Source organism: Anas platyrhynchos, chromosome 11 (genome assembly GCF_047663525.1).
Source record: "Anas platyrhynchos isolate ZD024472 breed Pekin duck chromosome 11, IASCAAS_PekinDuck_T2T, whole genome shotgun sequence".
NCBI lineage: Eukaryota > Metazoa > Chordata > Aves > Anseriformes > Anatidae > Anas > Anas platyrhynchos.
This window is the reverse complement of record NC_092597.1, coordinates 10,825,752-10,837,149: the sequence shown is the minus strand read 5'-3', so window position 1 is coordinate 10,837,149 and position 11,398 is coordinate 10,825,752. Positions and strand designations below refer to the sequence as shown.

At 37.7% G+C, this 11,398-nt stretch overlaps 1 long non-coding RNA gene across 1 annotated transcript; it reads right to left on the bottom strand.

The window, feature by feature from the left end:
- Positions 1–37: 37 nt before the first annotated feature.
- LOC140003372 (uncharacterized) lies at positions 38–11,242 on the bottom strand. Its single transcript, XR_011811877.1, has 3 exons — positions 11,104–11,242; positions 8,075–8,144; positions 38–240 (listed from the first exon to the last, which is right to left on the bottom strand). It is a non-coding gene; the product is annotated as an uncharacterized lncRNA (long non-coding RNA).
- Between the last annotated feature and the right edge of the window lie 156 nt (positions 11,243–11,398).

Genomic DNA, 11,398 nt, shown 5'->3' with positions numbered 1-11,398 from the left:
ATTTTCGCCTCACACAAATAAGCACACAGAGATCATCTTGTTGAAATGTCTGTCATTACTTCAAAAGTAGCATTTGTCTGTGAAAGGGAGTATTACTTACTCTCTACATACAGGTTTCTAAAGACAAGAACAGATAATATTTTAAGATGTTTCTTCAGGTTCTCTTATTTCATTTTTAATCTTCATCTCAGCTAATTACAAATGTTGATCACTGTCTTTTGCATGCAACATCCTTGGCATCTGTTAAGAAAAAAAAGCAAAAAAAAGAAATACGTAAAAACCTCAGCCAAGTAATATACGCTGACTGTGAGAAAAACTCTCACATTACCAGCACAGAAAACATGTTACACATTAGGCAAAAAGCATGTCCTTTAGAACTATTTCTTTAGAAAGAACAAACCAAAGAGGGACTATCACAAATCATATTGCTGCTACTCCTACTTGCAAGGTTCTCTAATTCATAGAGTCTTCCTAAGAAATCCATGCTGCTTTGAAAGCACAATCACACTTGAATTTGTGGATCTGAAGTAACATTGTATTACCAGTTTACACTGTCAGTGGTTCCTGAGCTGAAGCAGTCTTAAACTGCGCTGTCTGGGCTCCGTTAGCTGCTATCATTTAACAAACCTGTTAAAGTATATGTTTTAAATATATTTCAGGACGTTTTTGTCATTCTCACACGGACAACATTTCATGTCTGGAAAATCAAACATGATCACAAAAACAGGTGTAGCTAACACACCACCACAATAAATTTAAAACAATTCACTCTTTTCTTTTAAATGGAAGTATCCATTTTTGAAACTATAATAGCATAAATGAAGCCTAAGTAATGTAAGCTAGAAAAAGAAATGAAAGTGTTAGATGCCACAAGGGGTGTAGAGCTCCCATTTCCTTGTGATATAAGGAAATCCATTCCTTCATATAACAATGCACCTACACAGCAACTATACAGTCTTATGTTCAAGCTCAAGAGCATTCACTTCTTGTAAAAAAACATGGATATCATCACAGAAGTGCCTTACGGACTGGACTGTCTTTATTCTGAGTTTAGTCAGGCATTTAATCTCTCAGGATGCGGTTACCAAAATAGACACTACCTGTTTTGATCTTATTTTCTTCCCCTTCAGAAATAAGTTATTCTATGACATCCTATCGTAGCATATATAACAAGGTCAACTTCTAACAAGTTTGTTTCAACTGGTAGATTAGTCTTAAGACTATTCTACTAAAAGGTATTATACACTAGGATCGTGACAAACATTTTTATATTTTCTCTAGTGTGAGCAGTGTAATGGTACAACACATATTGCACAACTATTTCAAAATCTGCTCATAAAGCATTAAGTCACAAAAAGTTCTGTATGTATTATATGTTATGCTTGAAAGTATATCCTGAAGGATTACTTCAAGGAAAGTAAAATTTAATTTCTGACAAAGTCTGTGAAATATAGAAGCTTAAAAAGAATTCTTAACTTCAGTGAAAATGCTGGAAGAGAATGGATTTTGTTTGCTAATGCAAAGCTTACTGTATTAAGATAAAATATTATTTTTATTAATGCTGTAGCAAGATCAACATTAATTCTCATCTAAATTTAACACATAGCCCTCAACTTTAAATCTGTCACTAAATATGTAAGTTTAATATTTAATCATTTATTTTATTATTTTAGGAAGCTGCAACTAAGCTGAGATGTATGGTGTCCATAAGGTTTTAATTGTGTATTTGCTTTACAAAAGCCAAGTTATGAAGTAAACAAATATTGATTTTTCCCCTAAATTCAAGAAGGCACCAGTTATTCTTTCTAAATGTGTAGAGAGATGAGAGATTATATTAGACATTACTTGGAATGCTGGTGGGCTAAACAGAAGTCATTGTTTCTTCATAATAAGGAGCATTTCATATTTTTAAAGCATCTACTTGCAGTGAAGAAAGTCAGTCCAAGTCCCCATGAGGACCAGGACAACAAAGGATATTTCTGTACTACCTTCACAGCAAGGACACAAGAAGATTTGCCAGGAAAATATATAGCTATTGCAACTAAGTAGTAGGAACATAAATAACCAGAGTTCTTCACATGAGAAGAGAGAGCTGGCGTGAAACAGCTAGTGGGGAGTGAAATGAAAGGCATGACATTTGAAAGAAATTAGAGCTTTTCAAAAATCCCAGAATCATGTAACATGCAGCATATTAGCCACAGCGGGCTGACCCAGAGGTTTTATCCATTGCAGTGCTCGTGGTCAGCACACACAATAACCCCAAAGTGAAGGGGCATAGTTAACTACATAGGGAAATTACTGCCATCTCACAGCTGAGTAGCTGGATACCTGGAATCAGACAACTAATGAGTGAATATTCTCCTTTCATAGTACATATAAATCATCAGTTTGTACCTCTGCTCATTTTCTAGTGGCCCGATCATCTATCTGCCCCACCTTCCTCTTCTCCTACTGTTGAGACATTAAGAAAATGAAACTGGTTGGTGAGCCCACCAGATCCAATATCATCAAGTGGCTGAGACCAACCAACATCACTGTCAACCATTTATTTTCTTTACTTTTTATTTTTTTTTGCAAGCATCAAAACCTAAAACACCCCAGAAAATATGCACCAAATAATGGCCAGAGTCACGAATGCCAAAAGAAAGTGTATCATTGGACTCCAGAGTCAGCAAGGAACCAACTGTACAAACTCTAAAGGTTATCTCCATTTATTCTGCACCACCTTCTGCCCAAATCCATATCCCATTACCATACTGTGATTTGCACCTCTTAAGGGCCTGCTTCAGTGGTCACAGAATCCCATTCACCCGTGCATTGCACAAATGCAGGCTCCAGAAAAACTGCAAACTGCCTGCCACACACACGCTTTCATCTAAATAATTGTCCTTTTGTGCCTATCCCAAGATTTACTCTTTCCATTCCTACAAGATTTGAATAGCTTGTTCTAACTTGAATCTGTATGCCCCAACAGGGGTAACTCCAGCTCCCACTCACTTTCCATCCCTTAACTCTGCCAGCTTCTCTACCATAGCAGTTCAAGTCTCAACATTTTCTTCTAAAACCATATTAACTCTCACTTCATCAACATCTTCCACAGGGGATTTCAGGATTTCACTGCAACAGCTCATTTCCTTCCTTGTCTCCTATATTTTCTGCCTCCTGAGTGGGTAAGGCAGCAGAAGACATGGCCAGTCTGGTTCTATACACTCCTTCATGATCTGGTCAATGTGTGTGGGCTAAATTCCCCGTCAGCCAGACAAGGCAATACTTGTCCCTCAGTGGGGACTACCTACTGGAGCTCTTCTGTCCTAGAAGACACTTGTAATGATTCAATCATTTGCCTGATTTTGTGGAAATTGGCCAATGGGTTTCAAAGATTTTGGGGCATAAACAGAGTAGTATAATAAAAAAAGCATAATCTGAGAGGAAAAAAAAAAAAAAAAAGACAACAGGCTACAAATAGATAATGCTTTCCCTGCTTTCCTTTTTTTTTTTTTTTTTTTTTCCAAAGATATCACATGCAGCCAAAGAATCTTGTCAGTGCTGGACACCACCTGTGTTTTAAAATAGGCAATGGGGAAATGCTGTTTCTTCTACAAGCTCTAAGACAGTCAAAGTTCTCTTTGCAGTGGGGCTGGATGATGGTTTTGGTGACCATTACCTGCAGCAGAAACTTGGTAACAGCAGGGTTTTTTTACCATTAATACAGTTTGGGACATAAAAATTCAGATAGACACTGTGAGGGTTCCATTGTTAACCTGCAAAGCCTATCTTAATAGTGCTTTCACTTTGTTTTATTTTTCCTTGGTTTTCCTTCTACTTTAAAAAGACCAACATTTTTCTTCATTACTAGAAAATGTAAACGGGAGCATAACCTACCCTACAGACCTCTTTAAAAGAAGGCAGTATTTACATGTTCTACATTTCAAAAATGCCACATAATCAGAAACATTAAACAAAAGTAAAATCTGACACCCTGTTTCAGTTTGGCAGACTATTCAACAAGTAAACATTTACAGATAGACTTGAAATTCCCTCTACTGTAATTAAGCCCAGTAAAAGCAAACTGAAGACTTTGTAACACATACAAATTTCCCATCATGTTCAGCTTTCAGACTCCATGAGAAAACATCATTGACTGCTGGATGGCCTTACATGGCTGTAGAGCACTTCGAGTGGATGTGTCTGACTGCCAGGAATAGTGTAGGCTGACACGAGCAAGTATCAAGCACCAGCAGATGCTTTCAATTTCTTTAACATGAATGTTTATTACATGCCTTGCCCTTAACAAAGCAAGTAAGAAGTAACAAAGACATCACAGCTTGAAAGCCTCGGGGAACCAAGCAGCTAACACTGCCCAGTTAATTGTTTTGGTGGTGGCAATTTCAGATAATTTGATTAGGAGCCTTTCTTGACCGTCCCAGAGGCTCCAGGTCTGCACACATTTTAACCTAGAACCGTAACTGGCTTAACCTGTAGCTTTAGAAAACTTATTTATTCAAGACTTTTTCTGAAACCCATAAAATTGTTCTATACTTAGCCTATCTCATTTCTTCTTGGCCACTCATTAGAGAAAAAAAGAAAGAAAAAAAAAAGATTTTCTGTCCCAACATAGCAGCTACAGTTCTGTAACACTGCTCCTCACCTGGAGACGACTTTTGGACAGCAAATCATCAGCTGATACTAAGATCATTCAAAATAAATTAATTAATAAAAAGCATTCCCATGAATGTTAAGTTCTACTTTGCCTTTCTCTCCATTTAAGTGGTTAAAAAATAAGTGTCAAAAACATTTTGCAAAAATGATTTTGTAATCCTTCCTATTTCTGACCAGTTAAACAGAAGTCAGTGTTTAAAGCTGGAAATAATACCCACAACTAGCACCTACCTAGCTCTTAATTAGCACACCTGTTGTGACAATTCACTAAATTACCATGTAGCTTTCCAAAATGAAATTGTGATGCAAAAGTTCCCTGTACAACTTTCAGCCTGTTACACTACACTGCACAAAGCTGCTTCTGTGGTATCCAAGGCCCGCAGCAAGAAACATAAATGTGTCACTGTTAACCTCTTCTCAAATCCTATTACAGTCACAGAAATCTAGGAAGCAACAGTCTGTGAACAAGAATTGCTATAACTCAACTGAAGTAATCTGTATCTTAATTCACATTAGCTGAGGGTATATAACCCTCAGGAAGAAAAGGAAAAAAAATCTCAAACAATTCTAAATTTAAGATTGGCATTTTAATCAAAATGGGTCTCATTATCAAAGTCAGCAAAATATATGTAAACTAAAAGCTTATGACAATTTAAAAGAACAGAACTTAGAAATTTTGCACATTTTCACTAAAACAATATATTTGTACAAAGTATGTGTATATTGCATAGGCCCAAAAAATAGTCTCAAAAAAGAACCCCAAAGTAAAATTATTTGAAGAGGAAGTAATTCCTCTTCAAAACATTATTATCAACCATTATTAAAAATAATACGCAAGACAGTTTGTGATCCCAGAGAAGTGAAATGGCACCACCTAGTGACTTACAGATCAGAAAGCTGAGTCAGAAAAGTTATGTCTTGTACTTCCTTTCAACACCACGCATTTGAGTTTGGAAACAATAGCAAAAGGAAATGTAAAAATAAACATGAATGCTGGAACGCTTACTACGGAACAAGGAATTAAAAGCCAAGTGGAATTACTTAAGGATTATTTTTCTACTGAACTATGTACTGATAGTCTTCAGCATATTAAAATGTTTTTGGAGGTATGTACAATATAAATTTAACAGTCCCCAACCCAAACGTCTCTCTAGGAAAGCCAAAGGCTTTTTAGGCTATGACAGCAACTGATTATTAATGCATTTTCTATCAATTATTGCTAACACACACAGCTGTCAAAATTTATGAATAAAAATTGAGTAACTTTGCATAGATCTAACTCACTCCTGATTTAATCAAGTAAAGCTGCCCTTTCTCTTCAACTAATAACACACCATATTTTCACAGACACCTTGATCCTAAGTATTTATGTTCACTGATTCATATTTCCAGAAGACTGCTTAGAAGCTGAATCATTTTTTTCCTTAACAAGAAGTGATATGCCCTCTGCAGGGCTATCAAAGAGGGCCTTTCCTTTAGAAATTGCTATGCAAAAAATGGAAAGGTGAAGGAGGATGGTGCAGTGGAGATTTTATACTCTTCAGACATTTTTCAAGTTTCCTCTCATTCTTTTTTTCCCTGTATTTAGTAAATACAAAGAATAAACTTTCTAGCAAAGCAAGAAACTAAGTTTCCAGTAACACAAAACAAACAAACAAACAAACAAAAACATCAAAAAACACCACCACCCCTCCAAAAAAAAAGAAAAAAAGAAACCCAACACCAGAACAACAAAAACACAACTGAACTGTCAGGGTGCCCCACCCTAAAAAGTGGGAAAGGTTGAAATTATAACATCAGAGAATTATATATTTTTACAAACTGAGAGACTGGAAATACCTTGTGAAGAACATTGCAGTGATCTCTAGCTCTGCTGGCTTCTTGTTTATCCAAAGCTCTATGACAGGACATAGAATTCTATCTATTCTTAATAAAAATGAAGACAAATAAGAATAACTGCTTATTGGGATGAAGTCAAAAGGTGTTAAGAAAAGCAACGGACAGGAGAGCTGCCATCGCTCCATACTGCTGCAATCTTCAGCAACAGAAAGTAAAAGAACTCATGTTCTGGGAAATCACAGCTACTACAAGCTACTACAGGTAAGGACCATATTCCAAGACCTTCAGGATAAATCCTTTCTGGTTAGTACAGCATTGGGTCAAACTACTTAATTGGATCCACTACCTTAGAGCTTAGGGATATGGATATGGTTTAGTGGGGACTGTTAGCGTTAGGTCAGAGGTTGGACTCGATGATCTTGAGGTCTCTTCCAACCTAGAAATTCTGTGATTCTGTGACCTTCAACATACACAGCTGGCCTACAAAAAACGTTTCTCTATTTCTCTGAAGCACTTCACCACACAGATACCAAGTAAAGCACAGAAATACATATTTGAATAGACTGCCTTTCCTCTTTTCAAACTGATTTCAATTCAAGCTGAAAGTTCTGCCTGCAAGAATGGTTTCCAGCTGACACACAGTAAAAACATGACTGTTGTAATTGGTCTTCCCAGCAGAGCTCACCATAACTTTAACAAAAAAACTGTATGATTTTCAAAATGTGATTTTTGAAAACTTTATTTGCAAATATGTGAGGGTATTATTCATAAAATATTATTGTCAAATGTTTTAACCATCATGGAGATACCAGTGGAAGTCCACAGACTCCCATTTGGAGCAAATACGTACCTTCTACCTTCCTACTTTAAAAGACATTAAAAATATATTCTTATATAGAGTAGATCCAACTTTATTAAAAAGTCGGATGGTATTATGACCACATCTCTTCACAGAAAGAAGAACATTTTTCAGCCAGCAACGACTAGTAATTAAAGGCTATTTTTATAGAGTACAGTAGAACAGTAAATCCATCCAAAAGTCATATCACTTTCACAGAAATAAATATGTAGGTTTGGAATAACGCTACAGAGCAATGTATTAAAATACGCTGCCAGACGTTTCACCACAAAACTGGTTGTTCATGCATAGGTGTAAAGAGCAAAAAATATTGAATTTTAAGTAATTTTTAGTAATATTTACTAACTAATTGATCAAATTTCCCCCTTTTTTTTCAGTTCCTATGGAGATGACCTTCAGAATGGTGTTTTATGTATTTTATTCAGAAAGCTATTTACATATATTCCATCCTTTCTAAAGTACAAATGATAATACCTAATAACCACAGTGTTATTTACAAGAATTAATCAATTATTGCAAAACAATTTGAAAAAGATAATCCTAGCAATTGCAGTGTTTTCATTAACAACTTGAGTTAATACCAGCAAAAATAACTTTTGTCTTATAGAATCAATCATCTGTTGTCTTACATGACATTAAATGTCTAACGTTTACGCAAAAAATTAAATTTGGTTCATTTGAACATTTGTTAAGCGGCTTAGTCTCCATTCGACTTACCATAGGACAACTGTGCAGCACAGACAAATACAGTTTCTTTTTGGCTTATAGTTATGAAGCCTTTGCTTTTCTGAAAAAAAAAAAAAAAAAAAAAAAAAGTAATTAAAATTAATATTAAAAAATAGAGAAGACCTAAAGCAAACTATTTTGTTTTATTTTAATTTTATTTTATTTATAATTTTATCAGCAACCATACATGACATACTTACATATTTTCTGGGACATTATAACAAACAATTAATTTTAATGTTATTAAGAGGGGGTCAGTTTTTGTCCACACTTCACAACAGGCAAAAAAAAACTGACCACAACCTAGTGATCTGGAGGAAAGAGGAAATTCTGAATCCAGTATATACTGAGCTTTATATATATATATATATATAGTATATATATACATGTACATACACACACACACACGTATATACAGAGCTTTAAAATATTTCGCGTTTTCAATAATTAAATTCAATTCCAACTTTAGGGATGATAAGCTCTGTTCAGAATGCGACCCTGTGACAATCGCTTTTTGAAGTTTTCAAAAGAATCAGAATTGCTTTTTCAGAAAAGACTGATAATAAGTGGCTTCAGAGTCAAGTATTCATTCAGCTGCTGCTAAAAAACATTACTGGAGATGAACGATTTCCAGCCATTTCAGGAAGACCTCACTCAGGTCACCTCCTCACACCATCCACATGATGCCAGCTAATTAGACTCATTAACTCTTAGCCCCCTGCCCCAGGAGAAGCCTGGAACCCAGCCTTTTTTGGGACATCTTACTGCTGACCAGAGAAGAGGAAACGAAGAGTGAGTTCAAGTAGGCGAGAGAAGGTTTCTATGGCTACATTTCACCTTCCCCAGCTGCCTGCTGCCACTTCCTTGTGGCACTGTGGGTTCCCTGAAATATCAGCTCCAGAGGGACACACGCATCACGTCATGTCATACATTCTTTTATTGCTTGCACAGTAAGTCTGACTTGTGATGTGGATGAACCTCTGCAAGGAGGCTGACATCACTTGTTGGAAACCACTGCTCTAGATCAAGAATGACAAACTTGTGTTGGAGACTTGGCACTGGAACACCTGACATCTTTAAAAATAGAAAGCTCATGAATCTTTAGGTCTTGAGTTAGTGAAGCAAGTGATTGTGGCAGTATGTTATCACGGTAGAGGGGCTGTTTAGAGCTTTGCTCACCAGCTGAAAATCAGAAGTATTAAGCAATGTTGTTAATAGATAGTATCACTTACAATTCTCCCCTAAGAAAGAAGATTCTGGAAAGATTTGCTGGAGCATGTCAAAGTTTTCACTTGTCATTTGGAAACTGAGCATTAAAAAATAAAATAAAAATATTAAAAAAACTTGGTTTAGTATCTAAAATTAACTGGCAGAAACAACCTCACTATTTTTTTGCACATATACCTGAATCATAGAAAGCTACCCATAAAAGACAACGACGTTTATGTCAAGACAATGATGACTGTGTGGTCAGATAAGTATCACTGAGTGCTGGATGCCTAAGCTGTGCATGCAAACGCAGGTCAGCACAGTGCGCATTTGCTCGCAACTATATTCACTGATATGACATCTCATACAGCTGTCACAAGGCAACGTATCGTGATATAATACTATCTGACGCTGCAGCCCACTTCTCAGAAAACCTACCTGACTGCATTAATTTTGTCTTCTCATTTAGATGGAGTTTAAATAAGGGGGAAAATCTTATTAAAGTTCAAATTAAATACTTGATTCCCTATCTTTCAGCAAAATAGAGTTTGGTAAGTGTATTGTCTTTAATCGCTTTTATCTTTACATAAAGAACTATGGCGTCACAAGTTGCAGAAAACTCACAAGCAGTTATAGCAATGACTCATGTAAACTTCCAAATATATAGCTGAAACGGAGTTTGTTCTAACTGACTTTAATGAAGAGCCATGATAAATGCAATATACTTCTAAATTCTCTTTCTTTCCAGGAGGTGGCCCTTACTATGGAAGGAAGTTTGAGGGTTAATTCTTCTGTTAACCCTACCTGTAATTGATCTCCATTTTGCATCATAGACCCCAATTTCTTAAGTTTCATTAGTTGCTTTAAGACTGCAATTGCTCTATTTTCCATTATTCAACCTAACTCTTGAGCAAGTTTATTACCACAAGAGAACTGCCAATTCTTAGCTATCTGCCCAATGATTCCACATTTAAGGAATCTCCAGCAAATGGGAGATGTCAAACGGTTTACTGTGAAAGTCTGTAGTAGGTAAATGGGAACAGTTCTGTGGCAGAACACAAAACACCTCTGGAAAGGGCCAGTTTTTCTGTAGTGCTGCATAATCGCTACCATGAATTTGCACAGTAATAAACCACAAAAGGGAAGGCAGCAGCAGGGACACCAGCCAAATGAATTCCCTTGAACCAAAGAGGAACAAACAAACAAACCCACCCCACAACTATAATTCATATTGCGTTTCTCACCAGCATTTGAAAATTCTACCTGAAATCTGATTAAGGATCTCCATGAGGCAAATGCATTGGTTAGGGAGTTGCAGAGTGAATACCACAAAAGAAATGCATTCTAAATAAAAGTATGTTTCCCATAAGCAAAAAGTGATTTTTTTATTTCAAAATTAAACTAGCAATTTCATCTCTGATGTGGACAGCAATTTCATCTCTGATGTGGTTAAAACCAGTGAAATTACCCTTGCGATTTATGCAAAGTACATCTCTCCAGAGGGAGGAACAAGTTCCCTGATTACACCGTGTGAGAAAACACAGCAGACCAGTGCCTGAAAACGTTTTCTGTGAAGTGTGTCCCCTACAGTGGCTCCAGGAACACCTGCCAGGCCCCCAGGCTGAAACCACGGCTCTGAAGGGTTACACGAAACCTCAGGGCAGAGCCAGAGCGGGGCGCGGGCGGGCTCCAGGCCTGGAGGTGCCCCCAGTACCTCCCCCGCCGTTTTTGTTTTGTTTTGTCCTGTTTTGTTTAACCCCCGAGCAGCAGTTCGGCTTGACGACAAAGCATCCAAGCGGTGCAGCGTTTACCTGGCAACCCCAGCGCTTGGCCCAGGGAGGCCGCCTCGGGGCGTTTAGAGCCGAGGCAGGGCTCTGCAGAGCACTGCGAGGAGCTGCCTGAGGGCTCGGGGTAGCGGCACCTCAGGCCGGCGGGCCCCAGGGCGCGTCCCCGCAGGAACATCTGAGGAGAGGCAGGGGAAGAGGCCGGTAACGAGCAGCCGCCGCCACCAAAAGCGAAAAGCGCCCGGCCCTGCCCTGCCCTGCCCTGCCCTGCCCGAGGGGCCGGAGCGCAGCGGATCCGGGCTCTGTGAGGGAGGCTCTGTGC